The following is a 27,405-nucleotide window of genomic DNA, read 5'->3' as shown; positions in this document are numbered from 1 at the left end:
GGGCTGGGCATGGTGGCTCATACCTGTAATCCCAGCACTTTAGGAGGCCGAGACCGGAGGATTACCTGAGGTCAGGAGTTTGGGACCAGCCTGGACAACATGGTGAAACCCCATCTCTACTAAAAATACAAAAACTAGCCCGGCTTGGTGGTGCTTGCCTGTAATCGCAGCTACTCGGGAGGCCAAGGCAGGAGAATTGCTTGAACCTGGGAGGCGAAGGTTGCAGTAAGCCAGGATCGCACCACTGCACTCCAGCCTGGGCAACAGAGTGAGACCCCATCTCAAAAAGAAAATAGTATAATAACAAATAATCACTCACTGTCCCAAACTCCAGAGTGAAAGGTTAATATGTTAACATCTGTAGTTAATGCTAGCGAGGCAACATATGTTAGCTCCAGTTTATGGAACTTCAGAAATCCCGATTACAAAATTATGACTACATTAAATAAGTCGTTGATAATGATGGTAAATGAATGAAACATGGCACTTGTGGCTGCTTTCAATTATCCTTTCCTTAACCAGAAAACATGCTGTTAAATACCTGAGACTTTCTCCTGGTCTGGATCTTCTCTAGCTTCACAGACCAAAGACCCTTTATATTACCTTAATACGCTATCCATTTTTAAAGTATTATGTGACTTTGAAACCACTTCATACTGACTTGCCTCAACATATAATGGAAGTTAATAATCAAAGGGGTGTTGCAAATGTAAATTTTAAAATGTGTTTAAAAGGTAACTGATAAATTAATACCCAAGTTTTATCTAGGTCAAGCAGAAAACTTTGGGACAAATACAAAAATTAGCCTGGCGTGGTGGCGGGAGCCTGTAGTCCCAGCTACTCTGGAGGCTGAGGTAGGAGAATCAGTTGAACCCAGGAGGCAGAGGTTGCAGTGAGTGGGAGATTTTGCCACTGCACTCCAGCCTGGGTGACAGAGTGAGATCCCATCTCAAAAAAAGAAAAGAAAAGAAAAGTTTGGAACAATGTGACACAGAAGCAGATGTTCTTAACCTTCTCTTTGTCTAGCTACAGAACCCAAACCAAGGGGAAGGATCTTTAACAGGAATAATACATGTTACTGAAAGGGCTCTGGCGCCTTTGGGTATGCTAAAACGTTTGGGGCCAAATGACTCAGGGGAACTTTTTTCTTTGCTCATCCTTTCTTGGTTTCCAGCACAACTCATAACAGCCCCCCTAAAAAAAAAAAAAAAAAAAAGCAAAACGTTATCACCACCTTGGGAAATGGTAAGGACTTAAGAGAGAGAGTGGTTGAGGGGATGTAAATGTTTCCTTCTAGGTTGACAGCCTAATGCACCAGGATAGGAATAAAGGCAGAGACTCAGGACAGAAGTTGAATTCCTAGGAAATCTGAGCATGATGGACAAGGTATGTACAACAAGTGATCCTAATGGTCTTCAAGAAAACAAAAGGACTACTATACTCCTCACTTTGTTAGAGTTGAAAACCATAAAGCTAGAGTGATGGCAGCTCCTGCGAACTCCGATGAAACCACAAAGGAAGTCATTGGGTCAAGAAATGCATTACGAGCCACCATGGGACACTACCACCCTTCTGCTTAGCAGAGCTCAGAGTAAGGGTCCCTTCCTGTGTGAAAGGCACTGACTGCTACAGCCTCCAGGAGTCCTTCTCACTGCATATGTGTGATAAATGTGAGATTCATTATTTTGTTCTTTGTAGAAAATTAAGTATGAAATAATTTCTTACTCTTTTTTCAAGTTGTTTCAAGGATGCTTCTCAATAAATTCTTTTTTAAAAAATTGACGATTTCCCCAAGAGTTTCTCCACTGGTTGCAAACCATATATTTAATTTTCTTGGAAGCATTTTGATATATGATAAGGGCACAAGTTTGATACCAGAGAAGGCAAGATATTAGTTTGAGTTGTGTCACTTACTATATTTACAACTTTGGTCCAGTTGAATTCCCTAATCTACTTTTTCCACATCTGTAAAATGAAGGGGATAAAAGTATCCTCATCACAAGGTTTTTCTAGGGATTGAATGAGAAAGCATTGTTAACTGTTGTTATTGTTTCTTCTGTCTTCTTTGTTTGCAATTCAATACTGTTTCTCCTTTGGTGCAGTTTTACTATTTCTCTTTCTTTCATGAAATACCTTATGTATAAAATCCTCATAATGTGGCAGAATCAAGGACTGCCTCAGTTGTTTACTGTAAGGGATGTTAGCAACTCCCCTGTCCCCTGTTAAGCCTAATTTAGAATCTCCCCCACTGGTTGGCTGATGCCAAAGACTCCATGTTTGGAAATACATTTACTTTGTTTATGGGTAGAATAATAGAGGACACATTATCCGTCGTGTATAGTTTATTGTATGTGAGTTTAAACCTGATATAATTATAGATGCAAATGGAATTCAAAATTGATATTTTCAAGTGTGAACATGTTAAAATCTCCATTGTAACAGAATGGTAATGATGTTCTATCTAAGCATATGATTCAAAGAAAACAAAAAGTGCAATCATCAAGCGGAAAGTATACTTATGGCCAGGCATGGTGGCTCATGCCTGTAATCCCAACACGTTGGGAGGCTGAGGTGGGTGGATCACCTGAGGTCAGGAGTTCAAGACCAGCCTAGACAACATGGTGAAACCCCATCTCTACTAAAAATACAAAAAGTAGCTGGGTGTGGTGGCAGGCACCTGTAATCCCAGCTACTTGGGAGGCTGAGGCAGGAGAATCACTTGAACCCAGGAGGCGGAGGTTGCAGTGAGCCGAGATCACACCATTGCACTCCAGCCTGGGCAACAGAGAGAGACTCTGAAAAAAAAAAAAGAAAGAAAAGAAGAAAAGAAGGGAAGGAGGGAAGGAAGGAAGGAAAGAAGGAAGGAAGGAAGGAAGGAAGGAAGGAAGGAAGGAAGGAAGGAAGGAAGGAAGGAAAAGAAAATACATTTAAATAAAACTGATTTCACACAATAAAATAAACATAAAAATAAAATATTAAGAAGTTTATTAGTGTCAATAAAGCAGACAAAACATACTTATCATTACCATAATTGTTTTCAACACAATATTGTTTTCTGTGCCATAAAGAACAATAGTCATGTACCATTTTTTTAAAAAGAGTGCCCCTCTAATGTCTCCAAGATTTTCTTTGTAGCTTCTGATGCTCATTATTCAGAGTTTTTTGATGGTGATTTCTTGATCTGTAAAAGTCTCATAGATTTTTTTTTTAAAAACAGGATTAGAAAAATTGTGGGGAAAAAAACAGGATCAGAGAATTTCCATTCCATCCTATGATGGTGTCTAAATGATGTGATGAGTAAAACATGCAGGACCAACAATGTACATAACTTCACTGAAGCAGTGACACTAGCACCAGTGACAATCAAGGTCACGCATGTGCACATTGCAACGGTCTCCTGGCCAGCAGTGATTGTAAGACTTCATATATTTTGAGAGGCATGCTAATTTCAGAGACATTAAAATGTAAAAACAATATGTATTAGTCCGTACTCATGCTGCTATAGGGACATACTCGAGACTGGGTAATTTGTAAAGGAAAGAGGTTTAATTGACTCACAGCTCTGCATGGCTGCAGAGGTCTCAATCGTGGCAGAAGGGGAAGCAAATACGTCCCTCTTCACTGGGTGGCCGGGACAGAGAAATGCCAAGTAAAGGGAGAAAAGCCCCTTATAAAACCATCAGATGTTATGAGAACTCACTCACTATCATGAGAATAGCATGGGTGCAACTGCTCCCATGATTTAATTACCTTCCCACTTGGTCCCTCCCATGACATGTGGGGATTAGGGGAACTTCAATTCAAGATGAGATTTGGTTTGGGACAGAGCCAAACTATACCACAATGTATCTTAGACTCACTGAATTAGATTAAAGAAAATAAAATATGAAAGTGAAGCAAACTCTATTATAAAAATGAATAAGTCTTAAAAAACACACAAAACACTGTATCAAGCCTAAGATGGAAAGGTATTAAATTTTCTAAAAATGTTATACAAAAATTAGTACATCTACTTACACAAAAAGTGTAAGCATATAAAATTTAACACATCTACTTGGATAAGATGTTTGAAAAAAATAAATTATAAATGTTAACCAACTAACTAAATCACATTCCAATAAATTGTTCTCATGACTTAGTTGATATTAGAAATATAAAAATTCAGACAGTATGATAAAGGTTAAACAAATTACAAATGCAGTTGATCTTAGCTCAGTAGAAGTATGTGGAGAATTCAGCATCATGGAAAATATTATTGATATAAATAGAAATTCCCCCCTGAGGTCAGGAGTTCAAGACCAGTCTGGCCAACATGGTGAAACCCCATCTCTACTAAAAATACAAAAATTAGCCAGGCGTGGTAGTGTACATCTGTAATCCAAGCTACTTGAGAGGCTAAGACAGGAGAATCACTTGAACCCAGAAGGCGGAGGTTGCAGTGAGCTGAGATCTTGCCACGGCACTCCAGACTGGATGACAGAGCAAGACTCTATCTCAAAAAAAAAAAAGAAAAGAAAAGAAAAGAAAAAGAAAAAAGAAATTCCCTACTCATTTAGACTAAGAAACATCTGCTGACTCTCCATTTAATGGGACTATGAAGGAAGACTTCAATGTGGTTCATTATTTGAATTCAGACTAACAGATGTGAAATATCTAAACACAGCCAAAACAAATTTAAAAACCTCACATCAACCATCCTAAAAAACAAAAATTATTTGCACATTATAGGAATGATTTGACAAATGACATGTTCTTCAATATTCCATTTGGTCAATAGTTTTATGGTATATAATTACAGAATAAAATAGAATATGCATTTTAATTTTATCCATAGAATAATATTGTATGCCAACATATATTACTATACACCATAGTGTAAATTCAAATTTTGTAGATATGTGGAAGAGTTTTCTCAGACAGGTCACAAATCATGTTTCCTACCCTATCTTGTGAAGCAGTCACTGTGTTGAAGCAAGAGGATAATTCTGAACTGTATAAGAACCTGTTATACACACTTCATCTATATCATTTATTACATTGCATTATCACTGATGTTTATTAGTATTTCCACTGGACTGAGTTCCTTAAAAATGTAGTATATATTCATAATTTTAATACCATGTAATTTTATGTTTACTAGTATATAATAAACACAAAATGTGTGTATATGGGATGAAAAAAAAATCCCCACAATTTCTGCATTCAGACTATAGTGACAAGTTTGCACTTATATCTTTCCAGTCAGAGGTTTCTAAACACACAGAACCAAGAAAGGAGGGAGCAATATACAATTAAGTAGGGCAACTTAATATAAATTCAACTTTACATAAATCCTAGGGATATTATAAAATTTGCCCTCTCAATGAAAATGCTATCATGAGATGAAATGCATTGTATGTTAAAATATCATAACATTTCAAACAAACAAACAAACAAATGCTTCTTTTTAAAGTAAATTGGCCAGGCATGGTAGCTCACATCTGTAATCCCAGCACATTGGGAGGCTGAGGCAGTAGGATCACTTAAGTCTGGAGCCCGAGGTTACAGTAAGCTGTGATCATGCCACTGCACTTCAACCTGGGTGACAGGGTAAGACTTTTCCTCCAAAATAAAGTAAAATAAATGTTTCTTAAGGGAAATAAAACATGGAAAGAGAGAAACTATAATAGGAAATAAAGTACACATTGAAAGCACGGCAAAACTTCCAAAAGTACTTTGACTGTCATGGAAGTTGGCAGGTTTAATTTAATCATACATCATTATCTGTATTTTGGCTCAATGAGGACAAGTAGACAGTACACAGAAAGACAAGTACATGTACAGAAATTAATGATTAAATAATCAATATACATTAGTATGTACAGGTTTATTTATATAGTTAAATTCAAACAGAGTTTAAAATTACTGAAAAATTGAGCTAAAAATAAAACAGATTTTCATGTATTCATATACTGTCTTTCTGCAAGCTTATCTTTCTGAAATGGAATAAACCTTTCTTAGACTATTAGTTGTTCCAATTGCTAGCTAGGCGGAATTGAGCTTTTCTTGTTTTATTTCATTTATTTATTTATTTTTTGTTTTTGAGATGGAGTCTTGCTCTGTCGCCCAGGCTGGAGTGCAGTGGCGCAATCTTGGCTCACTGCAACCTCCACTTACCAGGTTCAAGCGATTCTCCTGCTGCAGCCTCCTGAGTAGCTGGGATTACAAGCAGGTGTCACCATGCCCTGCTAATTTTTGTATTTTTTGTAGAGGCAGAGTTTCACCATATTGGCCAGGCTGGTCTTGAACTCGTGACCTCATGTAATCCACCCACCTTGGCCTCCCAAAGTGCTGGGATTACAGGTGTGAGCCACCGCACCCAGCAGAAATTGAGCACATTAATTGATAATCCTCAGTGTCCTTATACGTAAAATGTACATAGTAACATTATATATCTTGCTGCATTATGACAATAATTATTTGAGCTAATGTATGCAAATGCTTTACACAAAGCCTGACATATAGTAAACACCAACAAATATTAACCATCAATATAGGTTATATTTAAATTAAATCAGTACTGCATTACCACTCTACAGGAAGAGTAAGAGCATGATTTCTTCAATGAAGTTTTTTTGTTTGTTTTGGTTTTTTTGTTTGTTTGTTTGTTTTGTTTTTGAGACGGAGTTTCGCTCATGTTGCCCAGGCTGGAGTGCAGTGGCGTGATCTTGGCTCACTGCAACCACTGCCTCCCAGGTTCAAGCGATTCTCCTGCCTCAGGCTCCTGAGTAGCTGGGATTACAGGCGTCCACCACCATGCCAGGCTAATTTTTTGTATTTTTAGTAGAGATGAGGTTTCACCATTTTGGCCAGGCTGGTCTTGGACTCCTGACCTCAGGGGATCCACCCACCTCAGCCTCTCAAAGTGCTGGGATTACAGGCATGAGCCACCGTGCCAGCCCCTGAAGTTTTAACAATAATTGAGTTTATTGGAAATGAAAACTTTTTCCTTTGTTTCTGGCTTTATTTCTGGTTTCTAGAGCTTGATACCCCAGACACTGACTGAAATTGAGCGAATGAGTGTATTGGTCACAAATGGTAGTTTGTGAGTCCTTGAGCCTGGTGGGTAGCAACGGATTTGATGACTGTTCTCCAGTTCCCTGTCCTGAAGGTGTTCCCTGAGCTCTGTTTAGGCGTTTGCTTGTCTTCCTCTCTCTCTCTTTTCTTTTATGTTCCAGTTTCAACAACAAAATCATAGGATATAGAGTTCTATGACGTAGACATTTTTTTCTAAATTCCCTTGCAAGAGGCTTCAGAACCACCTTACCAATCCTTTAAAAAATTGCCTGAGCGCTTGACCAACAACAAGTGACCTATTTGCCACTATTCTTGGACCATTTCAGAAAGAGAAACCGGAAGCCCACGAACTGCTCACCACTGAAACCACTAAACAACAGTTTCTAACCACATAGACAGGCAAGCTGTAGCAGTGAAGCCATCTGAAGCTCTCGCGTGAGGTACTGACACCTTATTTTAGTCCCGCATACCTGCAGCAATTTATTTGTTATATTTATTAAAAATAAACACGGAATCATTGTATTTTTAAATCAAACTATATTTGATCTTCTCTACTCTGGTTTCTAAAACCGCTACCAGTGAGAATCCCTAATAAGATTACTATTTCACATTATAACACCTTTATTTGCACACTTCTTATCCTAGTTCGATGGCTCATTCTGTAAAATTGTTATTAGACAGTTTTAAGCACTGATAAGGTAAATATCAATAGCCAGATTTTTCACATTGTTCCATATCTTTCATTTTGGTTCTTTTTTTTTTGTTTTTTTTTTTTTTTGGAGTCTCACTCTGTCGCCCAGGCTGGAGTGAGTGGCGTGACCTTGGCTCACTGCAACCTCCACCTCCTGGGTTCAAGCGATTCTCCTGCCTCAGCCTCCTGAGTAGCTGGGATTATAGGCACCTGCCACCACACCTGGCTAATTTTTGTATTTTCAGTAGAGATGGGGTTTTGCCATGTTGGCCAGGCTGGTCTTGAATTCCTGACCTCAGGTGATCCACCTGCCTCGGTCTCCCAAAGTGCTGGGATTACAGGCATGAGCCACTGCACCTGGCCTTCTGTTTTATTTTTTTAACTGAAAAATTATTTTATATATTTCGGGGGTTTGATGTGATGTTTTGATATATGTACACATTGTAGAATGATTAAATCAATCTAATTAACATATTCATCACTTCACATACTTTTTGTGCAATAGATCTCAAAAGCTTATTCCCATTGCCTAAACTGGAATTTTGTACCATATGACCATCATCTCCCCATTCTCTTTCCCCCAGTCTCTAGTAACAACCTAGTTCTAGAAGTTTGACTTTTTTAGATTCCACATTTAAATGAGATCTTGCAGTATTTGTCTTTCTGTGCTTGGTTTATTTCACTTAGCATAATGCCCCCCAGATTCATCCATATTGTCACAAGTAACAGAATTTACTTCTCTTTTAAGGGTGAATAGTATTTCACCGTGTATATATACCACATTTTTAAAATTCATCCCAATGAACACTTAGATTGCTTCCATATATTGGCTGTTGTAAATAATGCTGCAAAAGAAGACATGCAAATGGACAACAGGATATGAAAACATGCTCAACATCACTAATCATCAGGGAGATGCAAATTAAAACCACAATAAGATATTACTTCACTCCTATAGACTGGCTATTATCAAAACAACAGAAACAAAGATAAGTATTAGTGTGGCTGTGGAGAAAAGGGAACACTTTACACATTGTGGTTGCAGTTGTGAAGTAGTATAACCATTTGCAGAAGACAGTATGAAAGCTCCTCAAAAAACTAGAAATAGAATTACTATATGATCCCAGCAATCTCACTTCTGGGTACACATCCAAACGAATTGAAATCAATATGTTGAAGATATATCTGCACTCCCATATCTTTCATTTATTTTTGAGTCAACTATCCACTATCCACCAGATGGTACAGTGGGTAGTTGCTTTGGATTTCTGAGGAGAGAAGGGATTGAAAATGTTTTCCTGTTTATGTCCAACCTGGAGGTTGATACAAGTGAAGATCGCTTTGTGTAATGTGTTTCGTTAATATCTGTTAATGATTTTGTTCGTATCACTATGAAAAGAAAAATTATAAATGTATCCCACATTAGTAAAATGAAATCAGCTTGACATTGACAATTCAAATGCCACTGTAAATATCATGGTCAACACTTCAGAAGACAAATCAAAATGGAGTGTTGAATGAGAAATTAAAATCAGCACATATATCCCATTTTTCTCATATTGCTCTCATTTGACTAGAAGCTGCAAGACAGTCACCCTTCTCTGAAAAAAAAAAAAAAAAAACAGCAAGAACAGTAACAAAGAAATCCAGTCATCCAGTCAATTATGGGAGAAGTTTCTCCAGTTCAACAAGAGGAATCGAATGACCTATAAGAATACAGCAACTCAGATTGTGATGTCATGAAAGCCTGCTTTCCAACACCACAGGAAGAACTTTCAGATGCAAGCAGATTTCTGAGGAAATACTTACATACTGACGGGTTAAGAGAACATCATGTTTGCAAAGTACTTTAGTAAACAGTACAAAAATATCCATTCTATATGTGAATGTGTGCATCTACATGTGTGCATATATATATACATACACATATATAAACAAATATGCACGTATACACACATACTATCCAATATCAGCCTTAACCTTCTCCTGATCTTAACTGAAATTTTAGACAAATTTCTTCCTAACTATAGTTCTCTGGCCTCCCTTTTCTTATAGTATTTACTTTAGAAAACTTGCAATTATAAATTATTTCTCAGCCCCTTTGAGGTGTAAATCTTTTCCAATCTATTGCCAGTTTTACAACTCAGTAATGTCATTTTCAAGGACCTAGAAGCCTTCTCTTTGAAATGTAACCAAGAAAGATTACGTAAAGCAAATGTAGCACATTAACATTTAAGAAGTCTGAGTCAAGACTAGCTATTTACACATTCTTTGTCTCTTTCTCACAATTTTTTCTGTAAGTCTGAAATTATTTTTATTTTATGAAAGTAAAAAATCGCTCCCCTCCTGAGTTTATTCATTAATTAGAAAGCTGGTAAAGAAAAGAATCAAGTACTTCTCCTGCAAACTCTTATACAAACCCTAACAAAGAGTAACCTAATAATTGATGAGGTGAAGTCGCTATTTATGAAAGTACTTCAGCCAATAAATGAATAGGGAATGATTGAATTAAACTTTCAACGTTTTGTGTCATGAATTAAGGGACCTAGTTAATGACCATCAGTTGCTGCTGACATTACATAAAAGAGACACTAGATAGTAAATGCCTCTGAATGTAACTACACAACTCTTATTATGAAATAGTAGGGCTTTTTGCCCCTCATAAAATTATTCCAACTTGAATCTTACCAAGTATCTACCTTGCTACCAATACACAGGATATATATAGAAAAAAGAAGAAGATGTTGAACTACATACAGAGGTGCAATCAGCAAATCAAGACTGTGGAAAACCCTAAAAGACAAATGACTCAATTCATGCAAGCAACAAAAACAATAGCAAAAACAAAGGTAAAAGATATAACTAGTCACCATAGTGAATCCCTGTATAATTTACTTAAAAACAGAAAATGTACTGACTTAAATGTACTTAAATGTACTTAAAAATCAAGGAAATGTACTGACCGATAAAATCACATGATGTCTGATATTTCACCTTGATTGGAGAGTGAGTCGATGCTTGTTGAAGCTGGGTGATGGGCACGTGGTAGTTTACTCACTCATGGTAGATACACACTCACCTTGATTGGGGAGTGAGTTGAAGCTGGGTGATGGGCACATGGTAGTTCATTAAGTTATTATGTCTATATTACTTAATGTTTACATTTTTTCATAACAAAAATTCAAATAATATAAAAACTCTTGTCTCTACATTAGTCACTGGGAGCAGAGAACGTAACTGAAGATCTATTCTACTAATTTCATCATGGTCAGAATAAGATCATGGCATGAAGCTGAACAATGAAAGCAAAGAGAAAAAAAAGGCATGTAGAAAATAGAAATGAGGGCTGGGCATGGTGACTCAGCCTGTAATCCCAGCACTTTGGGAGGCCGAGGCGGGCAGATCGCTTGAGCTCAGGAGTTCAAGACCAGCCTGGGCAACATGGCAAAACCCTGTGTCTACAAAAAATACAAAAATTATGATTTTTGTATGATGGTGCGCACCTGTGGTCCCAGCGACTTGGGGGGCTGAGGTAAGAAGGTAGCTTGAGCCTGGGAGGTTGATGCTGCATTGAGCTGAGATCACACCACTGCACTCCAGCCTGGGTGACAAAGTAAGAACCTGTCTCCAAAAAAAAAAAAAGAAAGAAAGTAAAAATGATTATCCCGGAACACCTTGACAATCCCACCTGTGGTAATTTTTTTCTAGAGCAGATTACTATGGTGAAACCAAGCAATAAAATTTAGCAATGGGCAAAATGTTTTAAGAAAGAGAAAATGTGGCTCACGTCTGTAACCCCAACACTTTGGAAGGCTGAGGTGGGCGGATCACCTCAGGTCAGGAGTTCAAGTCCAGCCTGGCCAACATGGTGAAACCCCATCTCTACTAAAAATACAAAAATTAGCTGGGCATGATGGCAGGCACCTGTAATCCCAGCTACTTAGGAGGCTGAGGCAGGAGAATCGCCTGAACCCGGGAAGTGGAGGTTACAGTGAACTGAGATCGTGCCACTGCACTCCAGCCTGGGCAACAGAGTGAGACTCTGTCTCAAAAATGAATCAACAAACAAAAGACAGAGAGAGAGAGAAAAGAAGAAAGAAAGAGAGAGAGAAAGAAGAAAGAAAAAGAAAGAAAGAGAGAGAGAAAGAAGAAAGAAAAAGAAAGAAAGAAAAAGAAAAAAGAAAGAAAGAGAAAGAAAGGGGAGAGAAGGAGGGAAGGAAGGAAGGAAGAAAAAGGAAAGAAGGAAGGAAGGAAGGAAAGGAAGGAAGGAAAGAAGGAAGGAATGAAATGCTGGTGCCAAATTGGTATCATCCCCAGAGAGCAAGTCACACTTTTAGTCACGACTTTTGCCTGGACAGAAGAAGCAATTCTCCACCTTTGTGGTACCTGGGCTTATTAGAACCCATGCTCCTAGAGATTAATTATACAAGTTCGTTTGCTATATAATAGATTCTCTTACTTTGGAGATTTAATCTGTCCTTGATTCTTTTCCCCATCCTTGGCCACCGGCCCATTAGAAGCCTCATCTCATGATACTGTAAAAATATTTTCTCATCTTTTTTGTTAAATTAAGCTAAAACAGTTAAGTGACCACGTACAACAAAAGATAAAGAAAAAGTCTTTGGTGAAAGTTATCCCCTCATTCTGGCTTTTTAGAATTCTTGAGCTTTTTGAACATCTTAATAACAATAAGGTAAGAACCTAAGATTCCCTTCAAAGGTTTTGAAGTCTGAACGAACTGGAAAAATCCAGGGCCAAGATGTCATAAATATGATCTTCGACCTACCCATTGTTATCCTTGGTTAGGTCAGATTCACACAACTATAAGTGAAATAATCATTATAATCATGTTCTGGATAAAAAAATCTCGTAAATTTAGACCCAAATGGGCTGGCTTTGTCTTATCTCACCAACTAAATTTCAACACATCATTTTGTTTGTTGAACTAAATATGCTAGGCTGTTTTGGACAGGATGTTTCTGGTTCTGTGATATGTTCTCCACATATAATAACTCATTAGGTCAGTGAATGTACTTTTTGAAAATATGACTCTGATTGTCTCTTTCTTAATAGTCATATTTATTAAATTTCATTTTCATTGAGATTCAAACTAAATTATCTGCTAAGAATAAGTTCTAAGAATGTGGATTCTTTCTACCTGTTTCTCAATTTGTATATAGAAAAACTTTAAAGGGGAAATTCCTTCTAGAAAGGTATGGTTATTTAACAAATATTATGTGTGTGTCTGCTAGCCTAGTGCCTGACACATATTTGTAAAGTAGTGAAATTATTCAGTGAATGAAAAAGGGCCAGATGCAATGGCTCACACTTATAATCCCAGCACTTTGGGAGGCCAAGGCAGGCAGATCACCTGAGGTCAGGAGTTCAAGACCAGCCTGACCAACATGGAGAAACCCCGTCTCTACTAAAAATACGAAATTAGCTGGGTGTGGTGGCGCATGGCTGTAATCTTAGCTACTCAGGAAGCTGAGGCAGGAGAATCACTTGAACCCAGGAGGCAGAGGTTGCGGTGAGCTGAGATCACACCATTGCACTCCAGCCTAGGCAACAAAGAGCAAAACTCCATCTCAAAAAAAAAAAAAAAAATAGAAAAAAGAAAAACAGACATGTTCTCTGGCCTCATGGAAACTATATTCTAATGAAAGAAATTATAAAATTTAAGTTAAAAAGCAAATTCAAAATAATACAAGTTCCAATATGTGCTGTAAATGAAACAAAAAAGTGTTTGAGATTGATAGCAACAGCAGAGGGGCCCTAGAAACTTTAACTGGATGATCAGAGATTGTAATATTCATGCAGGATTTGTCTTGGCCCTTTTGCCGGACTCCCAGCAGGAGTGCCCCATTTCCTCGGCCCACCATGCTCCGCCCCTTGAGAGAGGTAACACATAAGCAAGTGAGTATGGGATCTGGCCAGCCACTCCAAGCACCAACACAGGAGCAAGCTCCATGCAAAGCCCATGTCCAGACCAGTCATGTTGCCTTGAGGGGAACATGGCAGCCTGGTGCCCATGATCCCAAAGCCCCAGAGGGGGTGTGAGTGTGCTACTTAGCTCTTTTAGTTCCACCATCCACAGTCGATAAACGGCTGTGTGTTAGCAGCTCAGTTGGCCACTGACCCTGTAGCTGCCAGTGGGGTGGTTGCCCTCCACTTGCAAGGGCAAAGGGCCAGTGTGACAGCCTCCACCTGCACTTAGTGGGTCCCAAGCTTTTGTCCAGCATCCAAGAAGAATGAGGTCACACTTGACAATTGAAGAATGGTAAGAGTGGAGAATTTTATTGAGCGATGAAAACAGTTCTCAGTGGAGAGGGGAGCTGGAGAGGGTATCGGAAAAGCAGATCATGTTTCCCTGAACTCAAGCTGTCTCCTCCCCAAAGTCAGGCTGTCTCCCCTCCACTGACAGAGGCCTTTATAGGAACAGGATGGGGGCAGGGTGGGCCATAGGTAGTATTGGAAAAAGCAACATTCAATTGGTTAAAAGGCATTATTCAGAAAGAACCAATAAGAAGAGAGCCAACAAACAGGAACAGAAGTCCTCATTCTGGTCTGTGGGTTTCAGGCTGTTTTTGACCTGAAGGTAAGGTTTCCCCAGGGACGCATCCCTGTCTGTCTAGGATTTCTCTGCCTCCTGCCTCTATTAAGTTACGACAAGGAATGAGAAGGAGCTGGCTATACAGAGCTAAGAGAGGAGCAGTTCAGTGGAAGATACCAGGTATGTGCACAGCCCTGACTGAGACAGAAAGAATTTAATGCCATTCAAGAAACTAATAAAAGGCCAGTGTGGTTTGTGATTAGTTAGTGACAGGGCAATTGACATGTGACACTGGAGGATGGGGAGATAAACAGAGGACTGCTTGCATGCACAACCTGTAGTAAATTGGAACATTATAAACAGTATTACTTAGATGTATATTCTATGGCAACAGAGTTCTATTATCATTCTATTTGCCTGTTTTCCCCCTAAGACAATACCAATCTAACTTCTAATCTTTTTTTAATCCTCAGAAGAAACTTAATCTCCCAAATAAACAAGGAATGTTTGAGAAAAGATGCTCCAGAAATGCTGACTTCCTTTTCCTTTTCCTGCCTCACCCTCCTCTATCCACTTTTTCTTTAGACAGTGCCTTGCTCTGTCACCCAAGCTGGAGTGCAGTGGTACAATCTCAGCTCACTACAACCTCCACCCGCCAGGTTCAAGCAATTCCCCTGCACCAACCTCCAGAGAAGCTGAGACTGCAAGCATGCTCCACCACAGCCAGCTAATTTTTGTATTTTTAGTAGAGACAGGGTTTCACCATGTTGCCCTGTCTGGTTTCAAACTCCTGGCCTCAAGTAATCTGCCCACTTTGGCTTCCCAAAGTTCTGGGATTGCAGGTGTGAGCCACCACACCCAGCCCACTGTTACCTTTTGGAACAGAAGAAATATATCTATTTGTCTAAAACAGAAATGTTATTATTTCATCTAGATGCTGAAAGAGACACCAGAGTCAACAAAAATGTGCAATGCATCTTCCTCCTTTGGGGGAAGATTTAAAAAGAAAAATTGACAATGAACAAGCTTACTTCTTATTTTTTCTCTATTGTTAAAATTCTGTGGTTTTGTTTACGAAAAGGTGACACTATTATTAATAACAGATTGATTAAAAAGGAAAATAATTGCAGCCAGTGAGGATTAAGGCTACAGTGTTATTAAGTGGATCTGGCCTGCCACCTGGTGGCCAGAAGTACAATGACCACACTCGTTTTGGAAATGAAGCCTCCCTGAACTGTGAAGGAGTAGGAGGGAAGAATTAGAGGTGGGAGCTGCCTTGCAAACTAGCTTAGCAATGTCTTTCAGTCAGATCAAAATAGAAGACAGATGACAGAAGACAGGTGGCTTATTTTCTTAAAGATGTACAAAGAAGCCTTATGCTATAACCTCCACTCGTAAGTAGCATGATATAGTTTGGCTTTGTGTCCCCACCTAAATCTCATCTTGAATTATAATCCCATAATCCCCACATGTAATGCAAGGGACCCATGGGGGCGGTTTCCCCCATGCTGTTCTCCTGACAGTAAGTGAGTTCTCATGAGATCTGATAGGTTTATAACAATCCGGCATTTCCTCTCCTGGCACTCATTTTCTCTCCTGCCGGTCTGTGAAGAATGCACCTTCTGCCATGATTGTAAGCTTCCTGAGGCCTCCCCAGCCATGTGGAACTATGATTCAATTAAACCTCCTTTCTTTTTAAATTATCCAGTCTCGAATATTTCTTCATAGCAGTGTGAAAATAGACTAATACAGTAAATTGGTATTGAGGAAGTGAGGCACTGCTATAAGGATACCTGGAAATGTAGAAGGGAAGCGACTTTGCAACTGGGTAGCAGGCAGAGGTTGGAACAGTTTGGAGGGTTCAGAAGAAGACAAGAAGATATGGCAAAGTTTGGAACTTCTGAGAGACTTGTTGAATGGTTTTGACCAAAATGCTGATAGTGATATGGACAATGAAGTCCAGGCTGAGGTGGCCTCAGATGGAGATGAGGAACTTGTTGGGAACTGGAGCAAAGGTGACTCTTGCTATGCTTTAGTAAAGAGATTGGTGGTGTTTTGTCCCTTCTGTAGAGATCTATGGAACTCTGAACTTGAGAGACATGATTTAGGGTATCTAGCAGAAGAAATTTCTAAGCAGCAAACTGTTCAAAAGGAAGTAGAGTATAAAAGTTTGGAAAATTTGCAGCCTGAACATGCAATAAAAAAGAAAAACCCATTTTCTGGAGAGAAATTCAAGCCAGCTGCAGAAATTTGCATAAGTAACTAGGAGACAAATGTTAATCACCAAGACAATGGGGAAAATGTCTTCAGGGCATGTCAGATACCTTCACAGCAGCCACTCCCATCACAGGCCTGGAGGCCTAGGAGGGAAAAATGGTTTCATGAGCTGGGTCTAGGGCCCCCCCTGCTCTGTGCACCCTTGGGACATTGTGCCCTGAATCCCAGCTGCTTAAACTCCAGCTGTGGCTAAAAGGGGCCAAGGTAAAGTTCAGACCATTGCTTCCGAGGCTGCAAGCCCCAAGCCTTGTTGGCTTCTATGTGGTCTTGAGCCTGTGGGCGCATAGAAGTCAAGAATTGAGGTTTTGGAACCTCCACCTAAATTTCAGAGGATGTATGGAAATGCCTGAATGTCCAGGCAGAAGTTTGCTGCAGGTGTGGAGGCCTCATGAATAACCTCTGCTAGGGCAGTGTGGAAGGGAAATGTGGGTTGAAGCCCCCACACAGAGTCTCCACTGGAGCACTGCCTAGTAGAGCTGTGAGAAGAGGGCCACCATTCTCCAAACCCCAGAATGGTGATCCACTGACAGTTTGCAACATGTGCTTGGGAAAGCTGCAGGCACTAAGCACAGCCAGGAGTGGGGCTGTACCCTGCAAAGCCACAGGGGCAGAGATTCCCAAGGCCATGGGAGCCCACCTCTTGCATCAGGCTGAACTGGATGTGAGACATGGAGTCAAAGGAAAACATTTTGTAACTTTAAGATTTAATGACTGCCCTGCTGGATTTTGGACTTGCCTGGGGCCTGTAGCACATTCATTTTGGCCAATTTATCCCATTTGGAATGGGCGTATTTACCCAATGCCTGTACCCTCATTGTATCTATGAAGTAACTAAGTTGCTTTTGATTTTACAGGCTTATAGGCAGAAGAGACTTGCCTTGTCTCAGATGAGACTTTGGACTTGGACTTTTGGGTTAATGCTGGAATGAGTTAAGATTTTGGGGGACTGTTGGGAGGGCATGACTGTATTTTGAAATGTGAGAACATGAGATTTGGGAGTGGACAGGAGGGGAATGATATGGTTTGGCTTTCTGTCCCCATCCAAATCTCATCTTGAATTGTAATCCAGTAATCCCCATATGTCATGGGAGGGACCCAGTGGGAGGTAATTGAATCATGGGGGTGGTTTCTCCCATGCTGTTCTTGTGATAGTGAGTGAGTTCTCATGAGATCCGATGGTTTTATAAGTGTCTGGCATTTTCCCTGCTGGCACTCATTCTGTTTCCTGCTGCTCTGTGAAGAATACACCTTCTGTTATGATTGTAAGTTTCCTGAGGCCTCCCCAGCCATGCAGAACTATGAGCCAATCAAACCCCTTTTCTTTATAAATTACCCAGTCTTGGGTAATTCTTCATAGCAGCATGAGAATAGACTAATATATAATGAAATCTGGCTGGGTGCAGTGGCTCATGCCTGTAATCCCAGCACTTTGGGAGGCCAAAGTGGGCAGATCACCTGAGGTCAGGATTTCAAGACCAGCCTGGTCAACATGGAGAAACCTTGTCTGTATTAAAAATACAAAAAGTCAGTCATGGTGGCAGGCACCTGTAATCCCAGCTACTCGGGAGACTGAGGCAGGAAAATCTCTTGAACCTGGGAGGTGGAGGTTGCAGCTAACCGACATTGTGCCACTGCACTCCAGCCTGGGTGACAGAGTGAGACTCCATCTTAAAACAACAACAAAAAAAAGAAATCTAATCTATCAATTAAGATTATCTTAATTTCTGCAGCACTGCAAAACAAACATTGACGGAGAAGGAAATATGGATCTGGCAAGAATTATATTCTTCTTTTTTTTTTTTTTTGAGACGGAGTCTCACTCTGTCACCCAGGCAGGAGTGCAGTGGCGTGATCTCAGCTCACTGCAACCTCCACCTCCTAAGTTCAAGCAATTCTCTGCCTCAGCCTCCCGAGTAGCTGGGATTACAGGCACCCACCACCACGCCTGGCTAATTTTTGTATTTTTAGTAGAAATGGGGTTTCACCATCTTGGCCAGGCTGGTCTTGAACTCCTGACTTCATGATCCACCCACTTCGGCCTCCCAAAGTGCTGGGATTACAAGCGTGAGCCACCGCGCCCAGACTACTTATTTTATTTAAAAGTAAAATAAGGCAAATTCAGAAGAGGAGTTCTGTATTAGTGAAGATTCTCCAGAGAAATAGAACCAATGTTATATATAGCCATGTGTCACTTAAGGATGGGGAAATGTTCGGAGAAATGTGTTATTGGGGGCTTCATCATTGTGTGAACATCATAGAGTGTATTTACACAAACCTAGATGATATAACTACTACACACCTAGGCTATACGGTGTAGCCTATTGCTCCTAGGCTACACACCCATTCAGCACATTACTGGAGTGAACAGCACAGGCTATTGGAACACAATGGTAAGTATTTGTGTATCTAAACATATCTAAACATAGAAGAGGTACAGTAAAAACATGGTGTTATAATCTTATGGGATAACCATCATGTATACAGGCTGTCATTGACTGAAATACCTATATGTAGCACATGACTAGATATAAATGCATATAAAGACTATATGTATATAAATATCTACATATAAATAAAGAGAGAGATTTATTATTCTTATAGAAATTGGCTCATGGAGGCTTATGGAGTCTGAGAAACCTCACCATCTGTCTGCAAGCAGGAGAACCAGGAAAGTCAGTGGTATAATTCAATCCAAGTTTAAAGGTCTGAGACCAGGAGCTGTGGATGTCCCAGCTCGTGGACAGAAAGAGGGACTCTCTACCCTCTAATTTTGTTTGATGGGGGCCCTCAATGGATTGAGTGACACCTGCCTACATTGGTGGGAGAGGATCTTCTTTACTAGGTCTACTGATTCAAATGCTAACCACTTCTGGAAACACCCTTACAGAAACAGCCACGGACAATGTTTCGCTACCTATCTGGGCATCCCTATAGCTCAGTCAAGTTGACACATAAACTTAACCATCACAAGCGGCTATTTCCAGAACTGTTCCCAATGTGTTGTTAAACAAAGAGCACCCAGTTGAGTCGACCACAATCCTGGCTATACATATCACTTAAGAGGCTTGTAAAAAGTAAAGATGCCATGAATTTTACATTATGTGAATTTTACCTCAATAAAAAGGAGCCTATAGCATAGGGAGGGGGTGGGGGGGGGAAATTAAAAAAAAAAAAAGTATGGATGCCAAACCCTCTGGTGTCCTCCCCAAGAGTGATGCAGAAGTGGGGCTCTGCCATCAGACGTTTTTGGGAGCTCACCACTGATGGTCATGTGCAGTCAGGGTTGGAAAGCACTGCAGAGCTTGATTTTGTTCAGTAGGATGGATAGGGATTTTAATTGAATGTAGCAATAAAGACCCAGGGTTTTTGTTTTTGAAGAACAAACAAACAAAACTCCCAACATTAGAGCAGTCATAAGCCGATTGTAAGAAACCAATATTATCCAACTTCAAAAAATAACAATTAAAAGATTAAAAGAGGTCAGACGCGGTGGCTCATGCCTGTAATCCCAGCACTTTAGGAGGCCAAGGTGAGCGGAGTTTGAGGCTGGTAGTTCGAGACCAGCCTGGCCAACATGGTGAAATCCCATCTCTACTAAAAATACAAAAATTAGCCAGGTATGGTGGCAGGCGCCTGTAATCCTGGCTACTGGGGAGGCTGAGGCAGGAAAATCGCTTGACCCCAGGAGGCGGAGGTTGCAGTGAGCTGACATTGTGCCACTGCACTCCAGCCTGGGTGACAGAGTGAGACTTCATCTAAAAAAAAAAAAAACGAAAAAACCAGCCTGGCCAATATGGCAAAACCATCTCTTCTAATAATACAAAAATTAGCCAGGTATGGTGACACACGTGCCTGTAATTCCAGCTACTAGGAAGGCTGAGGCACAAGAATCACTTGAACCCCAGAGGCGGAGGTTGCAGTGAGCCAATATTGTGCCACTGCACTCCAGCCTGGGCAACAGAGCGAGACTCCGTCTTAAAAAAAAAAAAAAAACCAATATACAGACAAAGCCTGCAGTGTCAAATAGCCTGTGTGTAAACAGCAAGCAGAAGCAACTCAGAGAACAGGGGAACGTGACAAAGAGAAACTGAAAACAGTCTATAGCTTCAATATTTTCTCCTGGCACACCCCCACATGGAATCATTAAGATGTCCTAATTGGTTTTGACCATGGAGAGGACCGAGGCCTGAGATTTGCAATTATCTGGATTTGAATCTTGCTACATAGGTCAACATTAGTCAGCTACCAAATCTTGGAAAAACTAAACCTTCTTCCCTCCTATTGCAGGCAAATTAAATTGAAATATTCACCTAGAGTTTATTTTCAAAGATAATATGTCTAGCACAATGATTTATATATAATAATTCGCCAATACAGGTTTGTCCTCTTTCCCTGCTTTTCTCCTTTAAATTCTCTTCTGGCTTACTTGTGGGCATTTCTGAACTGTGGGTCTCTGAGGGATGTGCCGTTTGGGGATTGTAAAGTTGACTAAAAGAAAGGAAAGAAAAAAAGACATATAATTTGCCATTCCATAACTAGCTGTTCCTCCACACTAGACTGAACTCAGGGGGAGAAATGCTTCTGCCCAGCATCTCTGGATTGCAGAGAATATCTGATCTAACCCTCTTTGGAAGGCAGAAATTCACCCTGTTCATTCTGTTTCAGGTGATATAAAAACTAATAGATAGGAGTTGGTTATATTTCTCTGGACATTTTGTAATTATTTTGCCAAAAATATCAAAATAAGCTTAAAACGATGTATGACATTAATTCCAGCCTAAGAGGGCTGGAAAAAAAATGATGTAGTCTGTCCCACATCTAGGTTTTATTTGCTGCTGTGGAAAAGGAGGCCCACAGTAATCATCTTTGAGGATACACAGCAGCTACTGCTACCAAGAAAATCAGTCCGAGGCTGGGCGCGGTAGCTCACGCCTGTAATCCCAGCACTGTGGGAGGCCAAGGCGGGCGGATCACTTGATGCCAGGAGCTCAAGACCATCCTGACCAACATGGTGAAACTCCAGCTCTACTAAAAATATAAAAATTAGCCAGGCGTGGTGGCGCGTGTCTGTAATCCTAGCTACTTGGGAGGTTGAGGCAGGAGAATCACTTGAATCTGGGAGTTGGAGTTTGCAGTGAGCTGAGATCACACCACTGAACTCCAGCCTGGGCAATAAAGACTCTGTCTCAAAAAAAAAAAAGAAAGAAAGAAAATCAGTGCTAAAGGAGAGTCTAACAGAAAGGAAGAGACCCCCTCAGTGTCAGAGCCGTCTTTTGAGCTATCCAGTTGGGCTATTCTGCTTTGTTTTCCTTGATCCATGCCACATCCTGCATTTGCTGTGACCGATAAACAAAAAAGAGAAACAATCAGAAAGATTTCTGCCATCTAGCCTAAGTTATTGCCTTTTTTTTTCTTTTTTCTTTTTTTTTGAAATGGAGTTTTGCTCTTGTCGCCCAGGCTGGAGTGCAATGGCACGATCTCCACTCACTGCAACCTCTGCCTCCCCAGTTCAAGCGATTCTGCTGCCTCAGCCTACCAAGTAGCTGGGATTACAGATTCTCCTGCCTCAGCCTACCAAGTAGCTGGGATTACAGGCACCCACCACTATGCCCCATGCCCAGCTAATTTTTGTATTTTTAGTACAGACGGGTTTTCACCATGTTGGCCAGGCTGATATCGAACTGCTGACTTCAGGTGATCCATCCACCTCGGCATCCCAAAGTGCTGGGATTACAGGCGTGAGCCCCCTCGCCTGGCCAGTTATTGCAATTTCAGTTTCAAGTAAAATAAATCTTAATATGTAAGAATGCTATTTAATGGTTTGCAAAGGATTTACTTGTGTTCGCAACAATGTATGATATAATTATCTTAACTACTTGAAAAGGAAATGCAGAATTTTTTTTTTTGAGATGGAATCTCGCTTTGTTGCCTAGGCTGGAGTGCAGTGGCACAATCTTGGCTCGCTGCAACCTCCACCTCTGAGGTTCAAGCGGTTCTCCTTCCTCAGACTCCCAAATAGCTGGGACTACAGGCGTATTTTGTATTTTTAGTAGAGACGGAGTTTCACCATGTTGGCCAGTCTGGTCTTGAACTCCTAACCTCAGGTGATCCGACTGCCTCAGCCTCCCAAAGTGCTGGGATTACAAGCATGAGCCACTGCGCCCAGCCTGGAAATGCAAATTTCATTTGTACAGATGACAGACTAGCCCACATCCTAGCTCTAGTCAAGGAGCAGAGCTGGGATTCAAGTTGTTTCCTGCCTCCAGGACATCTTTCTAGTAAGCTCCAAGTGTTTCCCAAAGTTCCTTGACTGGCCTGTTTGTAACATGTCTTTCTGGATAATTTAAGTTGCCTAGTGGTTCAGTCCTATCAGAAACTACTATTTCAATATTTTTGAATGCCAACCATATGCCATTCACTGTTCTGACCAATTGTTGTATATCACTACACAAAAAGTTTCTGCCTTCCTGCACCTCAGGATCTAGAGAGAGAAGACATAATAAACTAGAAAATTATGTTACATGATCACTACAAAGCAAAAAAAGACAAAGATCAAGGTTGAGAATGACTAGGAGAAAGGGAAGTAGGGGGAAGGTATTGAATATTAGAGATGTTCAGAGTTGGTCTCCTTGACCTAGTATCTAAGACTTGAAGGAGGTTAGGAACTAGCCAATCTTAGCACGTAAAATATGGCTTATTGTTACTTTTATTCTTTGAATACCATGTGCATATTGCTTAAAGAAGCAATAAATCCATCATCATTCTTTTACTGAATGGTATGAAGCAACTTTAAGCCTACTAAAAGTGTAAAAATGGAAAACATGTTTCAACTTCTCACCCGAAAGTTCAGGATCACTTTATTCAAGTTTTAGGAGCTAAGTACTTCTAAACAGAAGTCCTAAGGGTCTTAAATACACTGCTTTTGAAAACAGAACTACTGAAATAGATGGCCCCACAGTGATGAAAACACACCAGGAGAATGACTTGTCTTTTGTTAGTCACTGTTGAAAACATGCACACCTGCACAATGGCATAGTGAAATGTCATTTGACTACTTTTAAGGGTGATTACTTCCTGTTATTTCAAACTCTGAAAATAATCTAGCCATGGGTAGATATACTTAAGAAGTGCCCACAACCAGGAGGAAAAAAAAAAAAAAGGAAAAGAAAACGAGGCAGGGCCCTACACAGGGTAACTAAGCTGAGATCATCAGTCACAGCTTTTGGAACAGGGATTCTAGTATTTGTGTGTGTGGACTTTTTGTTGTTGTTGTTCAGCTACTTATCAAAGGTAAACAAAGGGGTGGGTCGCTGGGCAGTGGGCATAGGTGAGGAGGGAATTCTCCATTACTCAGACAGCCTGGACTCAGAACCACCAAAGACAAAATGGACTTGTTTCTGAAATATTTGGTAGTTTCATGCAGCTAAAAATAACTAAAGTTAAATAAATGTTTGTAGCTTGTTTAAATCTGGCAAAGCAAAAACATCCAAAAGAAACCACAGCTAGAAATAGTTAACTACAAATGTTGTATAAGAACTAATATGAATTTATCAACTAGTTCATTTTCCAAAATGACTGAATTTTTCATTATTACCGCTGACTTGATGCTGTACCCACGGGCAGGTGGATATGCATGGCCCCCCTCCACACGCCACTTCAAAATTACAACACACCTGTTCTATCTGATGGTACCAGTACCAATAGAATGCAGAATTGTAAGCTTAATAAGTGTAACACTCTCAAGGCAACTGTAACTGACAAGATTTGTGTCCAAAGGGCCACTGCAGTGACCAGGGGACTGCACTGCACCACTCTGGGGGGGGGCTCTATTCATATTTTATAGTGATGAGGCAGTGCACGAGGCAGTGATCTTGTCTGCCTGGTTACTACTGTACATTAATCATAATTTGCTTTGTTCTTTTGTGATCTTAACTTCTGATTGCACAATACAGTAAAAAAATTTAAAAATGCTTTGAAAGCACAATGCTTTGAAAGAGGAAAACAAATCAGGGTTGGGGGAAAATCAAGAAAAGCAGAATAGACTGCCATTCACAAGTAGAATGATTTGTCTAGTCTCCCTCCACCTGACAGGGTAAGACCCATACTGGGGAGCACTAAACCTGGATGGCACAAGCATTGTGTCTCTCTTGATGGAAGAGGCTTCAATGTTTATACTACATAGAGAGTGACCACATATTTTGTCCAATGGGGGGGGGGGGTCATGTGACAGTGAAATAAGGAACCACTAATAAATCAATCAGGACAACCGGCATAATTCAAGACTATCCTTGGCAAACTTAAGATGTATGCTTACCCTACATATATTTGAGATTTTTCTACCGAAGTGTATGGAAGAGCTAAGGACTCACTCATCTTTGATGTTCATGTCATACTGGCCTCCCTAATCTCATTTGACACATCATTCAACCTTTATCCCCAGAGAGAAGCAAGTCAATCAGAGTAAGCCAATCTAACTAACAATCTAACTAATCTTAACATGGAACACTGGGCCAGGTTAATGAAGGGCTTCTTAAACTACTTTTAGCTCATGACAAGCCTCACAATGGCCTGACGGCACAAAGAAGCATTAAAAGCTTGACTAGCAGAAAACATGGAAGCGGCGCTGAGAAGAACTGACCTTCAGTAAAGAAGTGCCAAATCCAATCCAGCCTGCTGAGAGGTGACAGCATGCTGGCAGTCCTCAGAGCCCTCGCTTGCTCTCGGCACCTCCCCTGCCTGGGCTCCCACTTTGGTGGCATTTGAGGAGCCCTTCAGCCCCCCACTGCACTGTGGGAGCCCCTTTCTGGGCTGGCCAAGGCTGGAGCCCACTCTCTCAGCTTGCAGAGAGGTGTGGAGGGAGAGGCACGAGCGGGAACCGGGGCTGTGTGCGGCGCTTCCGCGCCAGCTGGAGTTCCGGGTGGGCGTGGACTTGGCGGGCCCCGCACTCGGAGCAGCCAGCCAGCCCTGCAGGCCCGGGGCAATGGGGGACTTAGCACCCGGGCCAGTGGCTGCGGAGGGTGTACTGGGTCCCCCAGCAGTGCTGGCCCACCGGCGCTGCGCTCGATTTCTCGCCGGGCCTTAGCTGCCTTCCCGCAGGGCAGGGCTCGGGACCTGCAGCCCGCCATGCCTGAGCCTCCCACCCACTCCATGGGCACCTGTGCGGCCCGAGCCTCCCCGACGAGCACCACCCCCTGCTCCACGGCGCCCAGTCCCATCGACCCGGAAGGAACAAACAACCCAAGGGCTGAGGAATGCGAGCGCACGGCGCGGGACTGGCAGGCAGCTCCACCTGCAGCCCCGGTGTGGGATCCGCTGGGTGAAGCCAGCTGGGCTCCCGAGTCTGGTGGGAATGTGGAGAGTTTATCTAGCTCAGGGATTGTAAATATACCAATCAGCACCCTGTGTTTAGCTCAAGGTTTGTGAGTGCACCAATCGACACTCTGTATCCAGCTGCTCTGGTGAGGACGTGGAGAGTCTTTATGTCTAGCTCAGGGATTGTAAATACACCAATCGGCACTCTGTATCTAGCTCAAGGTTTGTAAACACACCAATCAGCACCCTGTGTTTAGCTCAAGGTTTGTGAATGCACCAATGGACACTCTGTTATCTAGCTGCTCTGGTGGGGTCTTGGAGAACCTGTGTGTGGAAACTCTGTATCTAACTAATCTGATGGGGATGTGGAGAACCTTTGTATCTAGCTCAGGGATTGTAAATGCACCAATCAGCGCCCTGACAAAACAGGCCACTGGGCTCTACCAATCAGCAGGATGTGGGTGGAGCCAGATAAGAGAATAAAAGCAGGCTGCCCGAGCCAGCACTGGCAACCTGCTTGGGTCCTCTTCCAGAAGGTGGAAGCTTTGTTCTTTCACTCTGCAATAAATCTTGCAACTGCTCACTATGGGTACACGCTGCTTTTATGAGCTGTAACACTCACCGCGAAGGTCTGCAGCTTCACTTCTGAAGCCAGCGAGACCACGAGCCCACCGGGAAAAACGAACAACTCCAGACGCGCTACCTTAAGAGCTGTAACACTCACCGCGAAGGTCTACAGCTTCAGTCCTGGGCCAGCGAGACCACGAACCCACCAGAAGGAAGAAACTCCGAACACATCTGAACATCAGAAGGGACAGACTCCAGACACGCCACCTTAAGAGCTGTAACACTCACCGCGAGGGTCTGCGGCTTCATTCTTGAAGTCAGTGAGACCAAAAACCCACCAATTCCGGACCCACTTCCACAACAGCTGGTGTGACTTTGCCTCTGAACTTGGCTGTTACTTAAAAACTCCACTGTTCTGTAAAATCAGACAGCTTGTCGAAAATGATATGTAATGTCCTATCCAAGAATAAAATTTGTTCCTTAGGAAAATGCAGGAAGTAGGCCTAAAATAAGCAAAGCCTACCTGGGAGAGACACAGCCCCTAAATTCAAACGATCTCTTTGGTTTAGCAATGGCCTACAGTCTCTTGCCCTACAGGGACTGTTTCAGATGTGTACAGAGGGTTAGGATCTGCCGCCATGTGTTTTTTGCTTTCTTTTAAATATTCATCCAGTCTCATTCCTAGGTCATGGATAAATCTGTTAGTTTCAAAATACAGTTCACATCTTAAACTCAAATATTAGCTTCCTTTTGGCTTTATCAGGGAACAGCACCTTGATATTTTTGTCATTAGGGACAAGTGTCCATTTTCAATGCCTCCATCAAAATTCCGTAATCTTACATAATTTTCTGCATGTGGTGCTGCTTGGCATGGATCTTTTATAACTTCCTACTTCCTTTTTGGTGATCTTGATATATTCCCTAACTCTCTACAGAGGTAGACATCACT

At 41.3% G+C, this 27,405-nt stretch overlaps 1 protein-coding gene across 3 annotated transcripts in view; it reads right to left on the bottom strand.

Moving 5' to 3' along the window:
• The window catches only part of KLRD1 (killer cell lectin like receptor D1), a 98,112-nt gene extending 72,875 nt beyond the window's left edge, over positions 1–25,237 (bottom strand). For 2 of the 3 annotated variants that reach the window (XM_054662894.2, XM_016922519.3), the window contains exons 1-2: positions 11,251–25,237; positions 10,711–10,849 (exon numbers count right to left, since the gene is read on the bottom strand). The gene's annotated coding sequence lies outside the window, so the exon portion shown is untranslated. The remainder of the gene's footprint in view (positions 1–10,710; positions 10,850–11,250) is intronic. The other variant, XM_063784738.1, reaches the window with a different exon arrangement.
• Between the last annotated feature and the right edge of the window lie 2,168 nt (positions 25,238–27,405).

Source organism: Pan troglodytes, chromosome 10 (assembly GCF_028858775.2).
Source record: "Pan troglodytes isolate AG18354 chromosome 10, NHGRI_mPanTro3-v2.0_pri, whole genome shotgun sequence".
Classification (NCBI taxonomy): domain Eukaryota; kingdom Metazoa; phylum Chordata; class Mammalia; order Primates; family Hominidae; genus Pan; species Pan troglodytes.
This window is presented reverse-complemented; position numbering and strand designations above follow the sequence as displayed.